This window comes from Arctopsyche grandis, chromosome 1 (genome assembly GCF_051622035.1).
Source record: "Arctopsyche grandis isolate Sample6627 chromosome 1, ASM5162203v2, whole genome shotgun sequence".
NCBI lineage: Eukaryota > Metazoa > Arthropoda > Insecta > Trichoptera > Hydropsychidae > Arctopsyche > Arctopsyche grandis.
This window is the reverse complement of record NC_135355.1, coordinates 38,119,255-38,143,804: the sequence shown is the minus strand read 5'-3', so window position 1 is coordinate 38,143,804 and position 24,550 is coordinate 38,119,255. Positions and strand designations below refer to the sequence as shown.

At 33.7% G+C, this 24,550-nt stretch overlaps 1 protein-coding gene and 1 long non-coding RNA gene across 2 annotated transcripts in view; both read right to left on the bottom strand.

Moving 5' to 3' along the window:
* Positions 1 to 24,550, bottom strand: part of Fili (Fish-lips) — a 181,655-nt gene that overhangs the window by 122,317 nt on the left and 34,788 nt on the right. The gene's annotated exons all lie outside the window — the stretch shown is intronic.
* Positions 12,389 to 24,550, bottom strand: part of LOC143909031 (uncharacterized) — a 265,898-nt gene continuing 253,736 nt past the window's right edge. Inside the window, exon 4 of the long non-coding RNA XR_013260322.1 lies at positions 12,389 to 12,400. This is a non-coding gene — a long non-coding RNA (uncharacterized LOC143909031). The remainder of the gene's footprint in view (positions 12,401 to 24,550) is intronic.

Here is a 24,550-nt window from a genome sequence, read left to right as displayed (position 1 = left end):
AAGTAACACCATTGATTTATAGAACACCTTAAATACTGATTAACCAAAATTGTACGACACGTGTCTTCAACACTTCATTGTTCTAAAAAAGAGTATATAAACTCATTACTGTTAGAATTTAAGTAAGTCATCACCATCAAGACTCCGAGAGTGGTAGTCATCACCATCTACTCTGCAAGTGACAGTCAGTCATCACCATCAATACTCCGAGAGTGGTAGTCGATACCATCGAGACTCTGAGAGTAGCAGTCAACATGTCAGCAGCAGAAAAAAGTTAAATAGTGAAGCAAAGTTAAAGTGAAACAGTTCTACGTATCTCATTTGAATTCTACGTTCCATAATTAAATTCTACCAATAAGATCAATGTAACGCTTTAATAATAATAAATAAATCTTGGTTAGTTAACCAAGTCGTTTTAAAAAAGAAAAAACTATTTAATTTTTCATTGGAAAGTGACAATACATACAAATGTTTCAGCGGCGTTTTATATAAAATACAGTTCCAAATTATCATTTTTACTGACGATAGTTTGCTGTTTTACAAGTTTTATTCGTAAGTCGTTGATATTTGACAGTCAACTTCTTCAGACAGTCTCCTTTTTTTTTACATATGTATATACTAGAAAGGCCTTACAGGTAAAACCCAATGCGCCTTCCTGGCCAATTACAAACAATGCAGCATTTTTATTACACAAGTCGCTGAATTACGAGACACTGAAAACTCGTAATTCATCTATCAATTGTACATAAATTTTATTGTACATTAATCATACTCAAATAGTGGTGACATATTAGGTAGTAAGTTTTTTGGCCAATTTAATCGGGAACCGTTTCAATAATAAAATCAGACAAATTTGCAAACTCTGATAGGAAACGATCGACCTGGAGTCACACATATCCAAGTCTGACCAGCAGCACTACAGATATACTCGGAAAAAAATATTTTCAATCGAGGTCACCTCATGGGATCGAACCCGGCGCCTCTCGGTGCAAGGAAGAAGCTTTGCTGCTGACCGAGCTATGCTGCTGGCTATATTTTGAATGCATGCTCAATGATTTTTAATGATTTTTTCATGACATGGCTACTACAAACGTGTCCCACCATGAATAGGCGCAGCTCCACGCCAAAAAAAATGCCCTTATGTGTAAAAAAATCGTCGAATAACACTGACACACAACAGCATCTACTCGTAAATTCAGCAAGGTAGCCTATACAATATGTTAGAATGAAAGTGTGAGGGGGGGGGGGTTACAGGGTGACTTTAGAGTGTATAAGAATGTGTACGAACGTCTGAGGGGAGAGTGTGTGTGGGGGTTTGTTAGACCGCCGACCTCATTGTGGATTCAACCCTCGACTCCACAATCTGTTTGCCGTCAGGAAGCGTAAAGCAAGCCTTCACCAAATTGACGATTTCTCAAAAGATGTCGCCAGAACGACGCAGGTAAAGAGGACGACCAACCCAGGTGGGGTGACGTAGTAAATATACACCTGGACCGTTCGTATACGTATATACTACATGTGTAGCCAATCACTTGTATACGTATGTATATATGTATATACTTTCAAACTGTATGTGTGTTTAAAAATGTGTTTTTGTTGATCGGGGACGCTCATACGACGACGTCTTTGTGTGTTGCGAACGAAGATGGATGCGAATTTGATCGCTTAGTGATGTGTGAAAGTACTTGTGATTTATGTTAGATGGTGAAATTTATTGATGTGTAATATTTACGTATTTGTAAATAAAAATTTGGCTGAAACTTTTTTAGACACGGTATAATTTCATACTGTAGGTATATAAAGTGGTGTAGTGCTAAAAAATCAGCTGATAACTAAAAATAATCGTATGTGATGTATGTATGTATGTAAGCTTATTGTAAAAAACATAATGTATGTAAGCTTATTGTAAATCATATCAACAATTAGATACAACATAACTTCTTATTTAATACTTATCTCGCACTCACTGAAGATATATACAGTGAAATGTCAGATCTGACATATTTGGCCAAAAATCAATATATATCGTGTATTACATTACATGAAGCTAGACGCCAAATTTGAAATTTATATATACATATGAGAGTTACAACTATAAATATTTAAATATTAGAGATAACGAGAACCTATAGAGCAAATTTTATAAAATATAGAGTGAATTATAGGCGTTTAAACAATTAAAATCTGATATGGCCATATCACGGCGAAAAGGTTGAAGATAGATTATAGTAGCTTGCCTTCACCGTCATAGACGTCACCGTACCCGAGATTCTGGATATTTGATACGCATTTTATACGATATTTTATCTCCAACGTAATGGCAGACGATACATTAACGTATATTGATGACCAAAATGAGCAATATGGCAAAGTATGAAAACGATCGGATAAGAGATAAGAGATATAAAAAATGACCACTAACGCGAAAACCATGTGAACTGTATAAGAGGTAAGTAAAAATAAACGAGTAGATATCGGAATATATTCAATGCAACGTTTGACATTATAAACAGAAATAATCAACAATCTGTAAGCGGGAGGATCAGAATTAATGATCAAAATAGGTTTCCAACATTGTTAATATATTTCACGTATCCCTGGCTTGGAAATTCTGTCTTAAAATATTAATAGGACTAGTTTTCCTGGAATAGTATTATTTGAACTATGTACGTAGAGCAAAAGTCAAATTTACGATTATACCGCATACGAAAATAATTCCGAAACGTCAACAAGCATTTACACTGACGCAGATTTAATTAACGAACGCATATGTTTCTCGTACGAGTGATTTACATTCGTCTCGCCCTATTTGCTCATTTCATTTATACATAAGTAAGAGAAGTTGTAACTTCTTTTTATTTATTACACATCGCACACTATTCAAAAGGGGGGAGGTGGCCGTTAAATGGGTATTTCAGCTGTTAAGAAGCGCCGCTAGCAAATGGTACAGAGTAAACATTCACAACCGACCGGAAATTGAGTTATTAATCTTGTAGCAAAAAAAAAAGAAAGCAAAGTCTCCGATGCATTCGTTTCTCGGGTCTGCATATAAATTCCGTGTTGGGGAAGAATCGCGTGTGTTTTATCGACTGGGGTGGAGTTGAACTGTTGCATTTGTATGCATGTCACGTGGCGTTTGGTACGGCTCGGCGCAGGATCTTTACGCAATTTGGTCCTGGATAAAGGTCCTGGGGGGCCACCGTTCGCTCTGGTTCAACGAATCGTGTGGTTCGACCAGAAACTACCGCATAGCACCCTGAGGATATGCAACTTCGTGCTCTTCTCTCTGCACTGCGAATTTGCTCGTATAAATATATATACATATACATATGTATGTAATTCATCGCCAACTTTATCATACTCTTACTTTCTGACAAGGATTCGGATTTCTGTTCAAATTGTGCAAATATGATGCATTGTTATGAGGATAGAAGCTGTGGTAAATGCATAGTACGAATAAGGTCCGCCAAATATTGATTGATAATTTTTATTAAATCAAAGCTAATAACTTATACATTTTGACTACTTGGAATATATTTCATCTAACCAGGTACCAACTACCGTTATATTTTAATTTTATTTTCAGTTGTAATATGTTTGAACTCGGAGTCTCGATGGTGATGACTAACTTATGTGATTGAATCGTGATATACATATAGAAATGATTTTTATCTTTTGGGTTGGACAAAGTCCGGTATTCCTGGCAAAGTTCGGCACTCTTCTTATATATATATATATATATATATATATATATATATATATATATATATATATATATATATATATATATATATATATAACCAGCAGTGTGGTCTAGTGGTAAGTGTTCTATAGGTTACGAGTTCGATTCCCACTGGAGTCTCATTGCTGGCCAGACCTTGGTTTGACGAGGTCGGTCGTTTCATATCAGAATTTGTCAATTTTTCTGATTTGAAACGATTCCTGTGAAATTGGCATTATTATCCAATTTTCTGCTGTGAAAAACCTAGAGTTAATATTATTATCTCCTAGGTTTCGCCAGATTTTCTCCATAGATGTCTCTATGGATGATTATTGAGTATTGTTACATGAATAAGTTATTCATTGCTATTTATCGTACGATGTTTGTAATATCTGACCATATATGTCAGATATTGTTCAGATTTACATGTATTAATCAATATGTGAACCAGGAAGGCGCATTTGGGGTTTACATGTTAAGTCTTCCTGGTATATGTTTGTATATATGTATGTATAAAAAATATGTATGTATGTAAAAATAAAATAAAAATAAAATAAAATATAGTCTTAGTTTTATCTGACTATCCCTTCACAGGAATTTTAATGGACTTGTTACTCACGTATATGAATGTGAGAAAGTGAATTTGATTATTGTGGGAACTATATTGATAAGCTAGGTACATAACAGTAAGTAAAATACAAAAACGATCATAGTCAGCAGTTTGGCTTAGTGGTGGTGTATATATTTAGCACCACTGAGGTCAAAGGTTCGAGTCCTCGCCATCTGCTTCGTTAGATTTGGGGGTTTTGTGACTCCAAATCGATCGTTTCTCAATCAGAGTTTGCCAATTTTATCTGATCATTGCTGAAACGGTTCCTGAAAATTGTTAAAATCTATTCCTGTTGTCACAAAAAATCTGCCTGTGTATAATTTGTAATAATTATACACAGTTATCTGAAATCTATAGATATCTCTATAGATATCTCTATAATTTCGTATTTATTATATGTATAAAAATTGTACACAAAAATATCTAAAAATAGTCCTTAGATGTCTCTATGATTATTATTTCTGATTAATTGTTTTATGCTATATATTCTGATTGTATATGTATTACTGTATTTCTGATTTCTGATTGTTTATGTATTCTGTATTTCGTTAACGTTCACCCGTCGCATTGGAGCAAATCTGTAATGACGAGTGTATATTGATTTGTAACAATAAAAAAATAAATAAAATACGAATTAAAACTCTAAACCACTAAGGTGGTTCAAAATCAGTTCCTTGCACTCACGAGTCAGTGATACTAATAAACAACCAAACCAAAACCAGTTCGAAATTCACATTACATACATACATACATACATACATACATAGATATTAAATAAAATCTTTTCGCTTGCGTTCGTAGCAGAGCAATTTTTTTATATTTACGTTTATGCATATTTCATATACGTGTGTCTTTTGCCAATTTATTTTATTACTTATTGAAATATTCTCCTTTCGAGTCAATTTCGCTCAATATGGACAATCGAACGATTCGCGATATTGCCCACCGTGTACATTCGTATCCATACGTATGCATGTACGTGTATAAAATCCTTCGGATATGGTCCAATGCGAAGATATAAAAATATGAAATTTTATTCGAAATACATTGAGAGTCATTTCATGGGACAATTGACGGGATCGTCGTTCGGCGATCTCCATCGACGTTTTCCCCCAACGAGCGGCTATATTTATTTGCCTTTTCCATAAATTTTGTATACACACAGTGGTTCGATGCCGATATCCCAGAAGAGCTTCGCAAAGTACCCAAGAGGAATATATTGTAGCCCCCTTGTACCGGAGACGACTACATAAACACGGAACAGGTACTCCAGTATAGGTATATCGAGTCGAACGGGGCTAACAATTTGTCGGATGCCATCTGAATATGTAAAGGTGAACACTCCTGTATTCCTTCCTATTTATATGTATGTAGTACTATCGATGAAAATAGGTCCTGACAGTCCTATACGGGTGGTCCTTTTTTGTTTTCGAGTGCATTCATGACCTTTACGCAGAATAGCTAAGTTTAGTAAGTAAGATTGATGAAGTGCGTGTTCATACCTTATTCTAGTTAAATATACTGGATATTATTTCCATATGAAACTGATAAGCTTGGAGGCTATCTGCTGGTATGGTTTATTTTTGCTTAAACCTGCCTCTTTACATATAAAGAAAACACATATTATTAGTAATAATAATTTATTACAGGGTTTACAAGTTTGTGTGTCTTCCAGTTGAAATATATTTTGACTGGTTGGAATATATACCAACTACTGTTATAGTTGAGTTGAATTTTCAATTGTAATACATTTTGACTTGTTGGAATATATTTCGTCTAACCCACCAAAATTGGATTCATATGGCGAATTACATTCCAACTCATCAAAATATATTATAACTGAAAATATAGTTCAACTATGAGTTGGAACCAGGTAAGGTGGAGAGTTAAGATTTTCGTGAAAACGTCACTCGACTAGTAAATTGAATTGGAAAGTCACATTTTTATTTTGAACACATTGTAAGAGTAACCCTAATACTGTATTCATTCCCTTTATTACATACCTCCTTTACGTTTCACATGGCTTTCGTGTCAGTGGTCATTTTTATCTCTTATCCGATCGTTTTCATACTTTGCCATATTGCTCATTTTGGTCATCAATACATGTTAATGTATCGTCTGCCATTACGTTGGAGATAAAATATCGTATACAACGCGTTTTAAACATGCGGAAAGTAAATCTCCCTGACGTTTAATAAGCGTTCGTCCCGTATCTTCCAACCTGTTCGCCTTGATATGGCGATATAATATTTTAATTGTTTAAACGCCTATAATTCACTCTATATTTTATGAAATTTGCTCTATTGGTTCTCGTTATCTCTAATATATAAATATTTATAGTTTTAACTCTCATATGTATATATAAATTTCAAATTTGGCGTGTAGCTTCTTGTAGGGTAATACACGATATATATTGATTTTTGGCCAAATATGTCAGATTTAACATTTTTCGTAATACCTAACAAATATGAACGCATTATTGATTTCTAAAGCATCAGAACTGTCAAAACTCAACTGCTACATTACAAATGGCGCACATTGTTTAAAGTGTATTTGCGCTTGTAAAGATATAATGCACTAGTTGAATTGTATTCGAATATGAATTAACAAAAACGCCAATTGGAATATATTACAACTGAAAATACACTTCTACTGTAACATATATGTATATAAAACAAATGTAGGTATCCACACTCACCATGTTTTTTACAAACTTCTTCTTACTTCAGAAACGATTCGGTCGTGTGACAAAGTTTGGGTTATTGTCCGATCGTTTTCAAACATTGCCATTTTGCTCGGTTTGGTCATCAACATGTGTGGAAATGACGTCCACCATTACGATGGTCAAAAACAATCGTAATAGACACGTTTATAAATACTCCGTCATATTTCTTCTTGACGTCTATCGTCCGAATTGATCTTTCAGACTGTTTGTCCAGTTTGTTCGTTTTAGCCTCCTCTTACTTTATATCCCTTTTCGTCGCCATCTCGCTATGTCAGATTTTAATTGTTTAAACGCTTAACTTTTTCTTTTTTCACTCTATATTTTATTCCTCACATCTCGTAAGATTCGATGACTTTGTGCCGTGGCGAAACTCTAGCCCGATATACGGGTTCATTCACACCGATGTCCATTTTATCGGTCACAAATCTCGGCACCGATCCACAATAAGAATGCTGACCACCCCGCGACATCATATTTTGTAGCCACAATGGTAAATTTCCTTGATTGTCAATTGAATCACGCGTCCCGGACATATTTACAAGCGCTATCGTGATTTCGGACACAATGGACGACCGACTCGTAGCGTCATCAATAACAAGGCGAGGAGCCATCCTGCAGGACACAATGGATCCCATAATTCCCGGAATAACTCCACCGACTTCGCTTTTGTTGGCCCTCATACCCGTAAAATATAACGCGGTATTCTTATGTGTAAAGAAAAAAAATGTTTTGATCCGATTGCAGGCGATCCCCTTGATACATTTATTATTGTTATAACTTAACGCTGAACGAATTCGATGTTTTTTTTTTGTATGCATTCAATATATTTCTTTAATAAACTACTATTTTTTTTACTGTAAATATCTCTACGTAATGCAACCGGATTGGTACGGATGTTTTTTTATTTATTTTGTAGCAAATTGGTAATGAATATGTAACAAATAACAAAAGTAACAACTATAATATAACACATATAATGCCAAACATTGCATAGATTAAACTTATGCAATTACATCATCTTCCATTACCACCCTTCAAGAAAGAACCCATGTTATTAGCATCTCTAATGCTCTCAGGAAGAGCATTATAAATTTGAAAACCTCTGTGGAAAACACCTCCGTCAGTTTTCGCTTTCTTAACTCTACCTATAGTTAAATTATTCCTATTTCTAGATTTATGATTATGCATATCTCTATTCCTAACTATGTAATTATAAAAATATTTAGGTAATAGACCCTTATCTAACTTATATACAAATTTTAAAGTGCTTAATATAAGACTATTTCTAATATCCAACCATTTCAATTCATCTAACATACTTCTAACATTCTTATGTTTACTCAGATTCAAAATTGCACGCATTGCCAAATTCAAAATTGCAACCAGGTTGTGTTATAGTCGGATCAAAATAATAATCTCAAATTAAATTATAACGGGAAGTTGCTTTCAAACATACATAATACGTAGTATCTTATTATTTATAAATCGTAATTTTTATTTTTATTGAATTATGCAGAATCGTACTGTTTTATCTCATATCACGATTCTTAGTAGTAAAAGAGGCGTACTATCTTGTCGAAATATCTCCATACATGTACTCAATATATAATATAACCACCAGCATAGATAAATGTGTGGTAACGGACTCTATCCTTAGTATTTGCTGCTTGCCAAATCTTTGATATGTGAATCCAAAGTCAATTGTTTCATATCATAGTTTGCCAATGTATCCAATTTTATTGAAACGGTTGCAATAAATTGGCATCCCTGTCCTATCTGTCTCCCAAAAGTTGAGGCTATTCAGCATCTCGATTTTAGCTGATTTCTATAAATGCTGCAAATCGTCCATAGATGTCGTATTTAAATGTAAATATATGATAAGTAATTATGTATCTTATATATCATTAATAATTCTTAATCTCTATAGCGCACTTTAAGTCGCATTGGAATAATTTCTTAGAAGAGTGTGCATGATTTATCGAATAAAATAAAATAAAACTAAGATATGTATTTGCGATTATTGGTCATTAAAATAGCAGCAATTTCCACACATTTATTTACTTTATATTCAAATATGTACTTATTTACATAAATATTCAGGAATATAATTTTGAAAACATGCCGTCATAAGGTGGAAACACTGTAAGCGATAACGTTGATATGACAATGAAGCTTTTAAAGTTGGTGGAATTCACTTTCGTTTTGCAATAATATTCTATATTTTAATATATATAAAAAGTATATGAGAAAGTATAAAAGCTTTTAATATTTAGTTTATATGAAATGAGAGAGAGTAAAGTCATTTTAAGAACTGTTTAAGTGAAATGTGAAGGTGCGGTTAAAGCCGCGTTTGGATATCTAGCTGTCATTGCTCGAATCTGACACAAAATTTCGATGCAAACTCTTCTAGCTTCACGTTGTAGACATTAGATTACTTGAATGTTAACTAATCCCTATGACGTTAAAACATTAAAGCGTACCTGAAGAGTGGAAGTGGTTCAAAATCAGATCACAATTTTTTGACGGGCACAAATGTCAATGAACTAACAGACTTAACCTAATAAAAAGCTTTTAATTACCAAACCGCACAAAATGTCAAAGTTTTAAAACTGTAGGAAAATATACCAAATCGTTTGCGAAGTAAACCTTAGAAGAGCCTTGTAAAATTGACGGTTTTTTCCGACCAGTTTGCAGTATGCTAAAAAGTTTTATATTAAGTCTCTTAAATGTCTCTATTTTAAAATGGGTGTAAATATATTTATATATGTAGTAACTATCAAATTCCTCAAATCATAAATCAAGTTTTATAAAGCTTTGCATCAAGTGTGTGTGTGTGTGTTAATATATTATACATTTGCAAACTTACTTGTATACATATGTAAGTAGAAAAAAATGTTGTCATAAAAATCTCAGATGTTACCTGTAACAAAATAAAACAGTAATTAATACAGATGAATGCAGATAGTATTAAAAGACAAATATACATATGTAGTTACACTAAGTTTGTGCGTATATAATCAATGTAATTCCAATCTAAGTGCTCTTTAGTGGAAACTCGATATGAATTTCAGTCACGTATTGAGTTCAGAAACAGCCCTGGGTCGTTAAAAATGCTGTTGGTTTTAAAATAAAATGAAAAAATGTCGTCGTAAAACATTCCTCTATTGACTTTCACACAGCCGGGTGGTTTTCGAAAATAGGAGAGCGTATATTTTAGGGTCTTGCCGAAATCACATCCCGACAAATAAAATAAAGGGCGGCTTAGAGGGGGGGGGGGTAGGTCCGAAAGAGGGGCGAGGCGAGTTCGAGAACGGTATTTTCGGATGTCCACACGAAGCCCATAAATCATCACTATTTTTATATTCAGCTCATATCTTTTAAGGGCAGTTATGAAGTGTGGCAAAGCTCAAAGGGATAGGCGTGACTGTCCCTGCAGGGCGCGAACGGCTATCTTTTGTTCTATCTGAAAAGCGTGCACACATTCGCGGTGTGCACAATTTTTTTTTTTTACTTCATTTTTTTTTTACCATCCCCCCCTTCTATATTTCCTCCTTTATGTTTTATTTCCAGTCTTTCTATATTCACCCTTTTATCTACTTCAATATTTCACGTGTTCGGGGCGCGCGCCGAGGCGCAAAAAACTGTAGGAAGACAATAAAAATGAAAAATCTTCTCGGTTTCGTTTCATAACCCCGCGTTATTTTACTCGGCCGTGTGAGAAATGTGCAATCTAAATATGTATAAGATTCGCGAAGAAGGATGCGCGTAATTACCGAAGGATTGCGGAGAAATAAAACATAAAGAGAGTGGCATCTTTAGATGAATGTTTCGCCATATTATACTTTCGATGCCTAGTAGTATTGACTTTCTGTATATATTTTTTCTCAACTGTATATATTCTTAACGGCATTTAAATAAATGAAAAACAAAAATATATTTAATTTTATGCTTTTTAGAGTCACTTAACCTTTGAAGGACGGAGCGTCGAGATCGAACGAGTTTCCCGAACCGGATTCGAGTAAACGAACCCAGTATTTTTTAATCAAAATTCAGCTTTTCTCAATACAAATGGGTTCAATATATATCTTATTAATCATTTTATACATGAACATAAAAAAGTTTTAGTCCTATAGCACGTTTTTGACTATTTTTGTATCAAAAAATAATGACAAGCATCAACATGCAAACGCACATAGGTAAGGCCGACAGGCGACTGCATGACTCAATAGCCACGCGCCAAAAACTACGAAAACAATAGCTTACGAAAATATAGTTGTCTCTTTCTCTCGCATTGATTCATCGATCAACAAGAATATGCAAGCGAACAGTCAAAAACACCACTTATCGCTACCGCCTTTAAATCATACTTTGGAACGTAGAAATGTATAAATGTATCTTTAAACGATGTACCCCTTTTCTAAATAATCTAAAATCTATTAAAATAAATTTATTGTAGTTCATTCTTAGAATACAAGAAATATTGGGTGTATAGCTTTGAAAACCACATAGTTATTACGAAAAACGTAAAAATTAGGGCACTTGCATACCCCACTTCGGTGAGGGAGGGTTAATTTAGAGCAGTCTAATTCTTCAACGCGCACTATGTTTAGTTATTTCACTCTGCGATGAATGCGTTTACCAGTGATGTTGTATGGATGTGAAACTTAGACATTGAACGGCAAAATGCTACACAAAGTTTAATGAACTCAAAGATGTATGAAACGCTGTATGCTCGGCATAACGAGGAAACACGTGAAGTGGAATACGTGGGTGAGAAGTATGACAAGTGTAGGGATATATTGGATAGAGTAAAGAGATTGAAATAGCAATGCTAGAAGAATGGGCGAAAGGTGGACACAAAATAAGTGCTAGAATGGTACCCGAGATAATATAAAAGAGTAGAAGGAAGACCGCAGGGAAGATGGGTAGACGAAATTAGGAAAATGTGTGGGGTGAGAAGGATGAGAGTTGCGCAAAACAGAGGCGAGTGGAAGCGTATTGGAGAGGCCTTCATACAGCAGTGGATGGTGAGTGGCTGTAGATGATGATAAATGTCACCGTAGGCTTGCCCGGCAGCAAAGAGTCTTGATCCTAAATATATTCTTATCTATATCCTCATTCCTGAGGATCGCAACCTCTATTGGTCTTCCAATGAGGAGTGTGAACACTCCATTTATATTTAGAGATTATTCTCTAAAACTCTCTTTGCCAAATGACGGCTACGTAGAGGTTATGATTTGGAAAAAACACTTCTAAAACAAATTTAATCAATAAGTGAATTGAAAATGTATGTGAGCAAGTACAAAATCTTGTAATGTTTAATTTATATGAGACGAGAGTTTAAACTTTTATAACTAACTGTTCAACTGTTTAGATTTTGGATTAGGAAGACGTGTTTGGATAGCCAGCTGTCATTACTTCAATCAGACTTAATATTCAGATGTAATTATTAATGATTTCATTAATGATTTAGCTACTCTTGCTTCATTCAGAGACATTAACTTACGTCAATAGCTAACTCCCGAATATTAGTAAAATTTAGTAAATTATTTCATAGTATTCTTAATTAGACCGTAGACTACAAAATGTTTATGAAAAAGTCCCTCGTTCTTAAATCTCTTTATATATATATGTTTATAAATCTCAAATGTAGTACAAACTATTTAAAGATAATAAGAAGTATAGAATTTTTAATATTTGTATGATATGCATTTTGAATGGTAAATAAGCTTATAGAAAAATTTTAACCATAAAATTTTTAACAAATTACATACATTATTTATCTATGTATGTATGTACATACATACATACATACGTAAATATAATTAAACTATACATAATATAATATTATTATTAAAGTTAGAACGCCTCTGTTTCCGAAATATGTGAAAAAATCGGAATACTTTCATAATATTAAATTTAATAATTCAATAGAGACAGATCTGGCAAAAGTTTAATAAAGACTTCGCATCGGATCTGTTTCCGTCATCTGCCTCTTATATACCCAATATAACATTTACAACTCAATACGAATAAATTAAATAAAGAAAATTATTATACGACGAGGAATTCAAACACATCTACCGAAATGAAACATTCCCCGGCTAATAATTAACGAGTGAGACATTAACGATATTAAAATTGTAATATTAATTAATAAAATTGTATACGTTTTCCGGCGTATGACTTTTCCGGCGTAGTTTTCCGCGAAATTCGGAGCTTGTCGAGAGTTTTCAGTGCGAAAAGTGCTTGTTCCCGCAGTATTAAATTTTTGCATCTGTCCCGCGTGTGCTGTAAAACAAGCGCTATAAAAGATACAAATCCTTTTTATATCGTAAACGTTATTATTATTATACTCGAGTACCTCCCCCCCCCTCTCAACATCCGTACATAAATTTAAATGAATGTCGCATAAAATTAACGAGAAACCGTTTTTAGCTCTTTTGAAATAATGTATGACGCGCTGGAAAAAAAAACACAAAACATGGGCGTAGTTTTTTACGAGCATTTATGGCCGGTTATTAGAGCAGTTTTATTACGGAAATTACTGGAAAGGTGCGTTTTCATTATATTTTTTGAAATAATTGAAATTGAATTATTAAAAACAGGGAAAATCTACGGCGTGAGTAAGCGAGCAAATGACTGGTTTCCTGAAAGGAAAATTCGTAGTTTGACTTACTATTTTTGATTTTTAAATGCCTTTTATTATTACTAAATTATGTTCACAATACATCTTATATGTATTTTAATAGCTACTGATCTACTGATCATTTTCTACTTTACAATTTTAATTTAATTTTGTTAGTAATCATAGTATTATATTATTCTAATGTTAATGTACAGCATAATAGGAAACGAACTTAAAAACCTATTTACAATTCTTATAAATGCTCATAATTCATCTAATACATAATATTAATCAAAGACTCTCTAAAGTCGATGACCTAAAGCAGATTGTATTTAGTTAATCTGTGTTTATATCTGAAGGGTATAGACATTTTGTTGTAATCACCGAGACTCTTCACAAGTGTGTTAGTATGGTTAATAGTGATTCTATCGTATAATCAAATGGTTAGTTTGTTAGTAATGTCTGTATATAACCGAATATTATTTATGGCATGTAGTTTTTTCAAGTTAGTATATATGGGTGTATTATAAATTATTTTTAGGGATTTATTTTGTATTATTTGGAGCTTGGAAAGGTTAGTATTAGAGGCGTTATTCCATACAAGTGAAGCATTGGTTAATAAAAATCAACTAAAGAAACATAAAATATATATAATTGAATTAAGTACACGTGTAGGATGAATTTTATGATCTAATTTTGTTCTACTAAAAGTCATAGTCATACATATTTATATATCATATATCTTGTCATATTATTTTCTTTACAAACTTAGTTAGCTCCAGCTCAGATAGGTTTTTTCGAAAATTTAATCTTATTTTAATAAAATTGACCTACATATGGCTGCTTTTGCATCACCCATAACAATCTATGCTTTATAATAGTTTCGTAATTTTATTGAACGTGACAGGATACAAGCACTATATAAACTAAACTACATAATTTCTACTGAAAATAATGTTTTTAATAATAATAAGTCAAACATGACATATGGCAAAAATTAATTAAAAATAAGTTTAGAAAATAGACACCTCAAAACAGCTCCTTTTGAATAATTCGCATTCCGTTTTGACGAACACTTTGTCACAGCTTTGAATATATCTACTGAATCATTATAGCTCACAATATAATAGTATTTACAGACAGCAAAAACTTTTAAATCTCTCAAACTATAAGTTTAAGCTCACTGGCTGTTTACATTAGTAATTATTATTAAGCTATTGCTTACATTAGTATCGAAGTCGTAAGTTCAAATCCTGTCCGGAATCGACTAATCGGTTGATTTATATTTTATTTTATTTTATTACATACAAAGAACATATCTATGTCCCATGACAGGAAATACCCTAAAGCTACACATATTGCTAGATTATTTTTGTAAATATGTAAGTAACCATTTTGCGAACACAACAGGACTAAAATACAATAGAGATATCTATGGGCAACCTACAAATTTGATATACAGTAAATATGCGAGAAGTACATTAAGTAGTTAGCATATTTATAAAATTTAACAAATTCGACAGGCTTATTCCTCGAATTTGTGAAAAACTGAGATTTAAATAGAAAAAAAAACATTTCTAGCTCAATATATTGTATGTATGTATATACGGATATGTAGATAGTTAAAAATTGCACTGTATTGATAAATATTATAGCATATGCTAAAAGGAGCCGCCGCTTTAATTGGTTTTCGAGGATTATCTCCAGGCTTAAGTGCTGTCGCCTAACAATGGAGACCCCCCGAATGCACTTAGTGGTCAGTAACGGCATTCGGGACTTCCCGCTAGAGTTCTCAGAACTGACAGGGCGAGACCGTGGGACTGCATATCTGGTACCTGACTATAACAATATGTAAAAAAACTATGCACTGAGCGACCTGCCCTTTATAAGCAGATACTTAAACCATACCAAGGCATTCTGGACGTAGCACTGGCAGTGTGTGGATCTCCTTAATCACCCAATAAATGCTGTGAAGCGACTTTGGCCTTTTATTTGGATCCTCCACCCACCCCTACGCAACAATATAAATTGCACTTTATTGATAAGACATTCCCTACTTTGTATTTTATTATTTGATATTTTTAATTTATCTGCTATAATTATAATACTATTGTTTTTTATGAGTATGTATAAATGTATGTTTTGTCTGTGTATATATGTTTATATTTTTATTTTGTCATCTCCTAGTATTTTTTCGACCATTGTAGCACATTAGGAACTCCTATAAAGCCACAATGGTTCAAACTTAAGCATAAATAAATAGTATGAGATCGATGGATTCCACTGTCGTTAAACGGTCTACGAAACGAGCACGTTTTCCGAACTTTGAACTGCAAAGCTCGCATTATCGCAACAGCACATAATAATAACTGTCGCATAACGTGTTCGCGATATTATAAATAGGGAAAGTCGGAAAATTCACAACGCGAATATGTTATCCATTATATGAGCGCAAGCCAGATTATTGTTATGATAAGTCGACCCAACTTTAAATAAGGTTACGTTGAATGTGTGTGTGTGTTCGAATTCGCATTATCCGTTCGTTGCTTGAGGCGAAAGTTGTGTCGCAACTTTCTTGCCGGATAGTTTGGGTTACTTTTCCGACCGAGTTTTTCCGAGACCCCTGGGTGTACATATGTACATATGTATGTAGGCACGCCGCTCTGTATCAAAGTCAAATTTGTATCGGGGAAAATTCCGATATGATAAATGCCGGTTCGAAAATCGCACGTTTCTGTACATGCGTACGTTCGGGCCTACCCTGCTAGTTCTGGAGGGGTCCTCTTCCACCCCTTCGTGCCCGAGTCGAGGCAGGCGGCCTAATGGGGTAATTCGACCCCGAGAATGTCTCTATTCCGTAGTATAAATAAAGTGGAACGACTTTTTTGTGACTGCGACTAAATTGGTTATTTGTTTTTAACGGGGTCCCGTCTGAGATCCGAATATGGCGACGCGACGGTTCGTGTTTATAATTAACCGGAAAATAAAAGAAAACGCGAACCCTTTTCCCTGGCGATTTTCATTTGTACGACTCTCGAGCCCTCTCGACTGAATTGCTGCTCGTTTATGTTAACCGGAGGCAATTGTATGCCGATTCTAACAGACATACGATCGTTTCAACAAAGTTCCTTAAATATATATTTAATTCTTCAATTGTTGTATTGTTTAACTTTCACTTAGTTCAAAAGTAAACTGGAGTATAACAAGGACTTTGTAAATAAGTAAGGTCTTTGTTTATGATAGACATAAGGAAAGATAAATCTTTCAACATCAATTATGAGAAATTTTTGAACCAACAACTATTATATTATATTTTATCAAGGTTAATATCATTATGATAGAAATAATCGATTGGATATATGCACTATAGAAGTAAAAATCTGATAAAAGTGAATAAAAACGTATATGAGAAAGCACAAAAGCTTCTGATGTTAATCTAATATATATGTAATTTCGAAAGAGACTTTGTATGTAAGTAAATATCGTTGGTTGGAAAATGGTTGGGAACTTCGAAAACAAGTCAAAATTTCCATGACGACATGGTGATGGGGGCGGGGAGCGCCGAGGGCGAAGTCCCGGGGGCGCCGGATTCTGATATAATATATAATATATCTAATATATAATTTCAAAAGAAACTTTGTGTAACTTTTTAGCTATAGTTGGTTGGAAATCAAAAACAAGGCAGTTTCTATGACGATTCGATTGGTTGAATATTTTTTAATATTGAATATTTAAGCTGTTTATATTACAAATACTAAGCGAAGCCGGGTTTAACAAACAAACAAACATATAAAATATGTTTGTTTCGTAGATCCGTGACGTCATCGATCAAATGAATATTCAAATAAACTTAATCAAATGTTTACTCAAATGGTTAGTCAGCAGCGTGGCTCGGTGGTTACGTTTATACTAAGCACCGAGAGGGTGCCGAGTTTGATCACGTGAGCTGACCTCAATTGAACATAATTTATTCCGAGTATAATCTTAATTGCTGCTGGTCAGATTAGGATATTTGTGACTCCAAGTCGATCGTTTCCTATCAGAGTTTGTCAATTTATCGGATTTCATTGTTGAAGCGGTGCTTCCATTACATTGGCAAAAATCCTTTTACTCACTTAGTCACCACTATTTGAATATGAAAATATTATATTTTACAGGCCAATTGTTAATCATTCAAAAATTTCCATATCCGACAAATTGCTTTAGACTTATCTGCCGATTTGTTTGCAGACGAGTCAATACGCAAATGCCCACCTGCCGAAAATACTTTTTTTCGACTTTTTCATCACTTTATTCAGCTTTTTTTCACCTCAATATGTTTAACAGGATTATGTCTGTCGACCTGTTTTTTTATTTCGTATCGAATTGCTATTTTTATTATATTCGATCCAACCAAAATGGACTACGATGAATATTGATGAGCATAGTGCGATATCACTCCTCGTTTTATGGGGCTATTTGCGTCAATTTCGCAAAGTAGTTGTGAGTCTTGGCAAATGAAATATTCATAAAATTTAGCGATGACGTTAAATTATCCACTGCTAGTTGTGACACACTGGAGCATTCAGCTGGATTGTGTCCAAGGAAAATATGCTACTGCTGTTAAAATGACACATTTAGTTGGCGAATAATGATCATTTCACTTTTTATGCGATGTTAATTTTTTGAGTATTAATATATAGTGATTCTATTTGACTCCGATTCCATTAGAGTCAATCAAAATTTCTAACTTCAGTCTTGGTACTGACTACATACGAACATACGTATCTTTGTACTTGTGATATACATAATATAAAAGAGCTTTCAAATAAGTATCATTCAATATCAAAAGTCAAAGCTTTATTGAATAGTTTCATTAGAGAATAAATACATGTGTCTGAGTGAGAGTCTCATAGTCTTATATTTTTCTTTTAAATGTGTAGAATACGTAGAAAAAGTTATATCTTAATCCTTAATACTTACGTACATATTTCAGCTTTTCGATACGGGGAGGATCACTCAAACATGTTATACATAATGTATTTATTATATGTATGTACGTATTTATGTATATTGCTATCGTTGATCTCATGGAACTTTCTCGAGTTGTATTTTTTTTAAATTTCATAAAAGCATGTAGATATATATACATATAAATATTGAAAAGTGTGAAGAGTATCTGCGGTATAAGTCCCACATATTTTTCACCCTTTGCAAAATCCATTCATTTCTCACTTCGCATTTCCCCCGATTTGATATGCCACGGTATTTCAAAAAGTATAAGCCGAAATATCAACAGTGAAACCGGAAGGAGAACGAACTGCAATAAGCCGACCGGGACAATAAAACGGGAACGCTCTATATTGGCAGCTCTTCACCACCGGTGCAATAAAACTAAATCGTGTCACAGTCTAAGCGCGTTGCACATACTGAGAAACGAGCGAGTGGCGCTTAGACTGTGACTCGTACGTCGCAGTTTTGTCCACTCCCCACAATTCAAACGGCAACACTCTAGGATTAAAAAAAATGTTCCAAATACGATCAATTCTTGTTTTATATATCACTCGTATGAAAGAATATAAATTGCTAAGTATGTAGGTATCGAATTTTATACTCTCTCAATAGTAAATCTCGACGCAAATAGAAAGCCATACAGAGAAGTATCATAAGGATAAATGTTTGAGGACGTACAAGTGCCTCTCGAGTACGTCAAATAGCAAAAACGTTGGAAATATGAGAAAAAGCGATACGTTTGAGTGTTCGTTTATATCTTTAGGCTCTTTCAGTAATACTTTTCGGGTACAGCTTAACCAGAAAATCAGATATCAAACTTATTCCGACTCATAATTTATTTTATTCAATCAGAACGGAATAACGAATCGTACTTCGCATAATTAAAAGGACGGCGCATAAAACTGAGCGAAGATAAATTTCGAGACAAACTCTTAAATTTAAAATGTAAAAAAAAGGAATTGGGCACGCAAAGGAAAGGGACCGGGATCGATACTACAAAAGGAACAATGTTTGGAATTGCGTTCATAATCACAAAAACTCCCCCCGTCCCACTTTTTCTCCTCACTTTGAATGATAAACTTTTTTTCTTGATGAACTTTTTTTCATCTGCCTCCAGAAGCGAGAACATAAATCCTTTAAGTAGGTACTTTTATATCGCTAGTGAAAGGCCGGAATGAAGCACCGAAGGAGGAAAAAAATGCCCCGACGAATTAATCAGTTTTACTCGATTATGTGACTTCTTAGTTGGGATTGCATTTCGTAAATGCCTGTCATTCGACACTAAGCCTCCACTCGACTTTGTCTCTCGTCATTCCAGAGAAGCTTTCGCTCGTCCCCTACACTTAATTCCTTAAGTTATGTGCTCGGTATATAAACAAGAAGAGTCTCGGAAAACCCCTTATTTCCAGATATGTACTTCTGATCGAGTTCGGCTCAATCTTTTCGTGTGATGTGCTCGATTCTGAATCGCAAACCTGATAATCTAACTAGCAGCGAGTTGCGGGATGCAGAGTTGTAGACACTTCATGGTGAACATGGCAGACGCAGCACCATTACTTCATCTCACCCCCATGCCACTCACCCACCCCATCGGCATCATTTCCTCGGCTTGAAAGATTTATAAAGAGTGAGTGCACAACGGTGTTCCGACTACGTAGGAAAAATGCCACACCATCACAGCGCATTACCTTTATTTCAGTTTCTTTCCTTTTTTTCCATAATAAAATTCGTTTAAAATGACCCGCCGAGCTGGCGTGTTCAGCAGCCTCCATCAGCGTTTTGACTATCGCATTTTTTATAGGCGAAGTTTAAATCACCGCATTTGAGAATTTAATAAACGCTCCCATGGATAGGAATTTTATACGCGTGCATGTGTTACTCATACTTAAAGTGGAGGAACGGTATTTGCTTTCGAGCAATTTCTCTTCACTTTTTTTCATACATGCATATCTTCATTGTCTGCTACTAGGAAAGGTTCCTAGAGACCTTCCAAAGAAGAGCAAAATGAAAAAAAGAACGATATATTACAGAAAGAGTACTGTATATACATATATAAATATGACCTCATATATGAGCAGTTATTTTTAAGTGGCGGAAGTCCGATTTTTAGTTATAATAAGCTTATTGTAAAAAACTAAATGTATGTAAGCTTATTGTAAATCATATTAACAATTAGATACAACATAACTTTTTATTGAATACTTATCTCGCAGATAAAACTCCGTGAAGAGATATACTTTTAGCCGTGAAATGTGAGATTTGACATATTTGGCCAAAAATCAATATATATCGTGTATTACATTACATGAAGCTAGACGCCAAATTTGAAATTTATATATATACATATGAGAGTTAAAACTATAAATATTTAAATATTAGAGATAACGAGAACCTATAGAGCAAATTTTATAAAATATAGAGTGAATTATAGGCGTTTAAACAATTAAAATCTGATATAGCCATATCACGGCGAAAAGGTTGAAGATAGATTATGGTAGCCTTACGTACCGACATAGACTTCACCGTACCCGAGATTCTGGATATTTGATACGCATTGTATACGATATTTTATCTCCAACGTAATGGCAGACGATACATTAACGTATATTGATGATCAAAATGAGCAATATGGCAAAGTATGAAAACGATCGGATAAGAGATAAGAGATATAAAAAATGACCGCTAACACGAAAACCATGTGAACTTAATAAGAGGTAAGTAAAAATACCATTCAGTTTGACTTTATTCACAAATTGTTATCACTACTTTTAATTCGATACGTCCAGAATCTTGGAAAGGCAAAATAAACATACATATTAAGGTCCAACAATATTTTTAAATAGCATGTGGCTATTGTAGATACAGTATCGTTTTTTACAGTTTACTCCTAAGCATATAAATACATTTTTGTAAACTATATTTTATGAAACAAATTAACTTGATTTATTGTTGTAATATTTGATTTCTAAATTTACTCCTAAGCATATACATAGACTCCTAAAATATCAAGTCTAGAAAAGGTTTCATATATACTGTACCTACAAATAGTCAATAATTCGTCAATACTGTATCTACAAATAGCCACAAACTTTTAAATATTGTAAAACGCAAAACATTATATTTAATGTTTTGTGAAATATTTCTCAAAATGAGTACAAGTCAGCCTATAGATATCGTGTTTAATAAATAGGTGTATATGTATGTATCTGTTTAAATTATTAATCAATAGGTTTTTGAGCTCTTTTTCCTATTATGCTGTACATTAACATTAGAATAATATAATACTATGATTACTAACAAAATTAAATTAAAATTGTAAAATAGAAAATGATCAGTAGATCAGTAGCTATTAAAATAGATATAAGATGTATTGTGAATATAATTTCGTAATAATAAAAAGCATTTAAAAATCAAAATCAAAATTATTAATAAATAATTCTTCTCATTTGTATAGCACACTCGCCACGTTTGAGTAATCTGTTAGATGAGTGTGCATGATTGATTGAATAAATAAAAATGAATTTGTCCATATATAATGCACCAAAGAATAAATTTCGTTGTGTTGTTTACGTGAAGTAAACACAAATGATGCAATAGAATCGTCAAATCAAACAGCAGAAACCCTACAAAATGATGTAATAGAACAATCATGATCTTCATTAGTAAAAATAATTAGTTGGAATTGTTAAAAAAATTCTTAAGTTATATTTTAATATTTCAAGATGATTTTAATCGATTATGCAGCGCAGACAACGTTCAAATAGAGTTATTAAAGGGGTCTCGCGGTCAATATGATTTACGCGTTAGCGCCAAAGGACCGTTTATTCGACTTATCCATATCCTTAATTAACACGATAAAATTTTTAATTACTGACGTATCATTACGCTCTTTTTACTGACCGAGCTGCGCCCTGTCACTCTTTTAATTCACGTTAATTTATTAGTTAACGCAATGGCGTTTAGTGTAACAAAACACGCTCCCGTCTTATTGTCGCGCGATGATGGGGCATTAATTTCGTTGAAGATGCAACACGTGTTAACATGTGTGTTTGATCGTCGTCAAAGAGACGAGTGTCGGATTTGATCCTTACGAGGAAAAAAATAAGAACATCGCACGCACATGGCGAAGAATGTTCAGTACGTAATATAACAGGACACGTGTAGCGATACGTGTCAAATGTTGTATTATTGTATTCTTATGCAGTATTTATGTACATGTGAAAAAGGTCTAGATATAATATATCAAAAGTGGCAAAAAAATAGTGACACTTGTGTGACTGAAATTTAATTATAATACTTAGTAAACATTACATTATGGAGCATGCGTTGTTTTTGAACGTCTGGATATGATTTATGTTTTTATGTATTTTCATATTTATAATATAATTTATTTTAATTTTAATATCATATATTCTCATGACATACGTACATACATATATATGTATGTATTTAGCTATAAATTTTGAGTAACTTTTATATACTATTTGAGGCAAGGAAAGGATGAAGATTGTGAATTTAAAGTTTTTTTTAACTCTGCACTGACAGCTTTGTAAGATTAAGTATAGTTTTGTATTTAATTTTGATTAAATTCAAGACCAATTTTGACATAGAGCTAAATGCATTTATCAAAGAGCATATATTAGATTATAAAAGTCGATTTAATATACACAAATCCGAAATAATCTCCAGTTTAGCAAAGATCATTGAATAGAATAGTGGAAGAATCTAACAATATTAATGAATAACAATAATCATAAGGAATGGTTTTGCCAATTGGATGAGGAATCGTTTCAAAATTTTAATTAGATAAATTGACAAACTCTGATGGAAAACGATCGACCTGGAATCACAAATTCAAGGTCTGGCCAGCAGCACCGGGACAGAAATTGAACCCGTGACCACTCAGTTGAAAGCATTACATGCTAACCACTGATCTATACCAATGGTTGTATGCTAAGTTGTATGTTAGTTTTTAAAAGAAATTGGCATTCGAGGAATGTATATTACAAGCAATGTGACATTCAAGCAATTGATTTCTATAAATTTCATCCGAGCAATTTACCAGATATCGAGTTAATAAACCCATTTTTTTTATAATACAGTGAATTTTCACTATACTGAAGCATATGCTAAAAGGAGCCGCCATTATAATTGGTTTTTGAGGATTATCTCCAGGCTTAAGTGCTGTCGGCTAACAATGGAGACCCCCGAATGGACTTAGTGGTCGGTAACGGCACCCAGTCACTTTCCGCTAGAGTTCTCAGAACTGACAGCGCGAAAGTGTGAGACTGCATGCCGAGACCGTGGGACTGCATATCTAGTACATGACTTTAATAATAGGTAAACAAACGCGTCGAGGAAGATGCAGTGAGCTACCTGTCCTTTATAAGCAGGTACTTAGGCCATATCAAGACATTCTGGATGGAGCACTGGTTTGCGTGAATCTCCTTAATTACCCATTAAATGGTGTAAAGCGACTTTGGCCTTTTATTTGGATCCTCCACCCACCCCTAAGCAACAATACTATAAAAATTATTAAAAATTAAATAGTCTATTCTGCTGGTTCTATTTCAATAAGATTTCAAATTTATAATCTAAAAATTTATATACGTACAAAATTTAATACCATAAGTGTCGCTAGGGGCAACCCGTAATGGCGTCATGTGAAAATATATGTACATTTGATTAAAATAAATAGCAGTGTAATATTTTGGTAAATATTACGTTTAAAATTTTCAGTGAAATAAAAAATCTAATAAACTAGTGACCTGATGACAGCTCACGCAATCAATCTCTACTTATAGTATACATTGCAAGTACACTAGCCCGATTGTGTACAAATACTGCTAGACTATTTACAGAATTTACATGCTG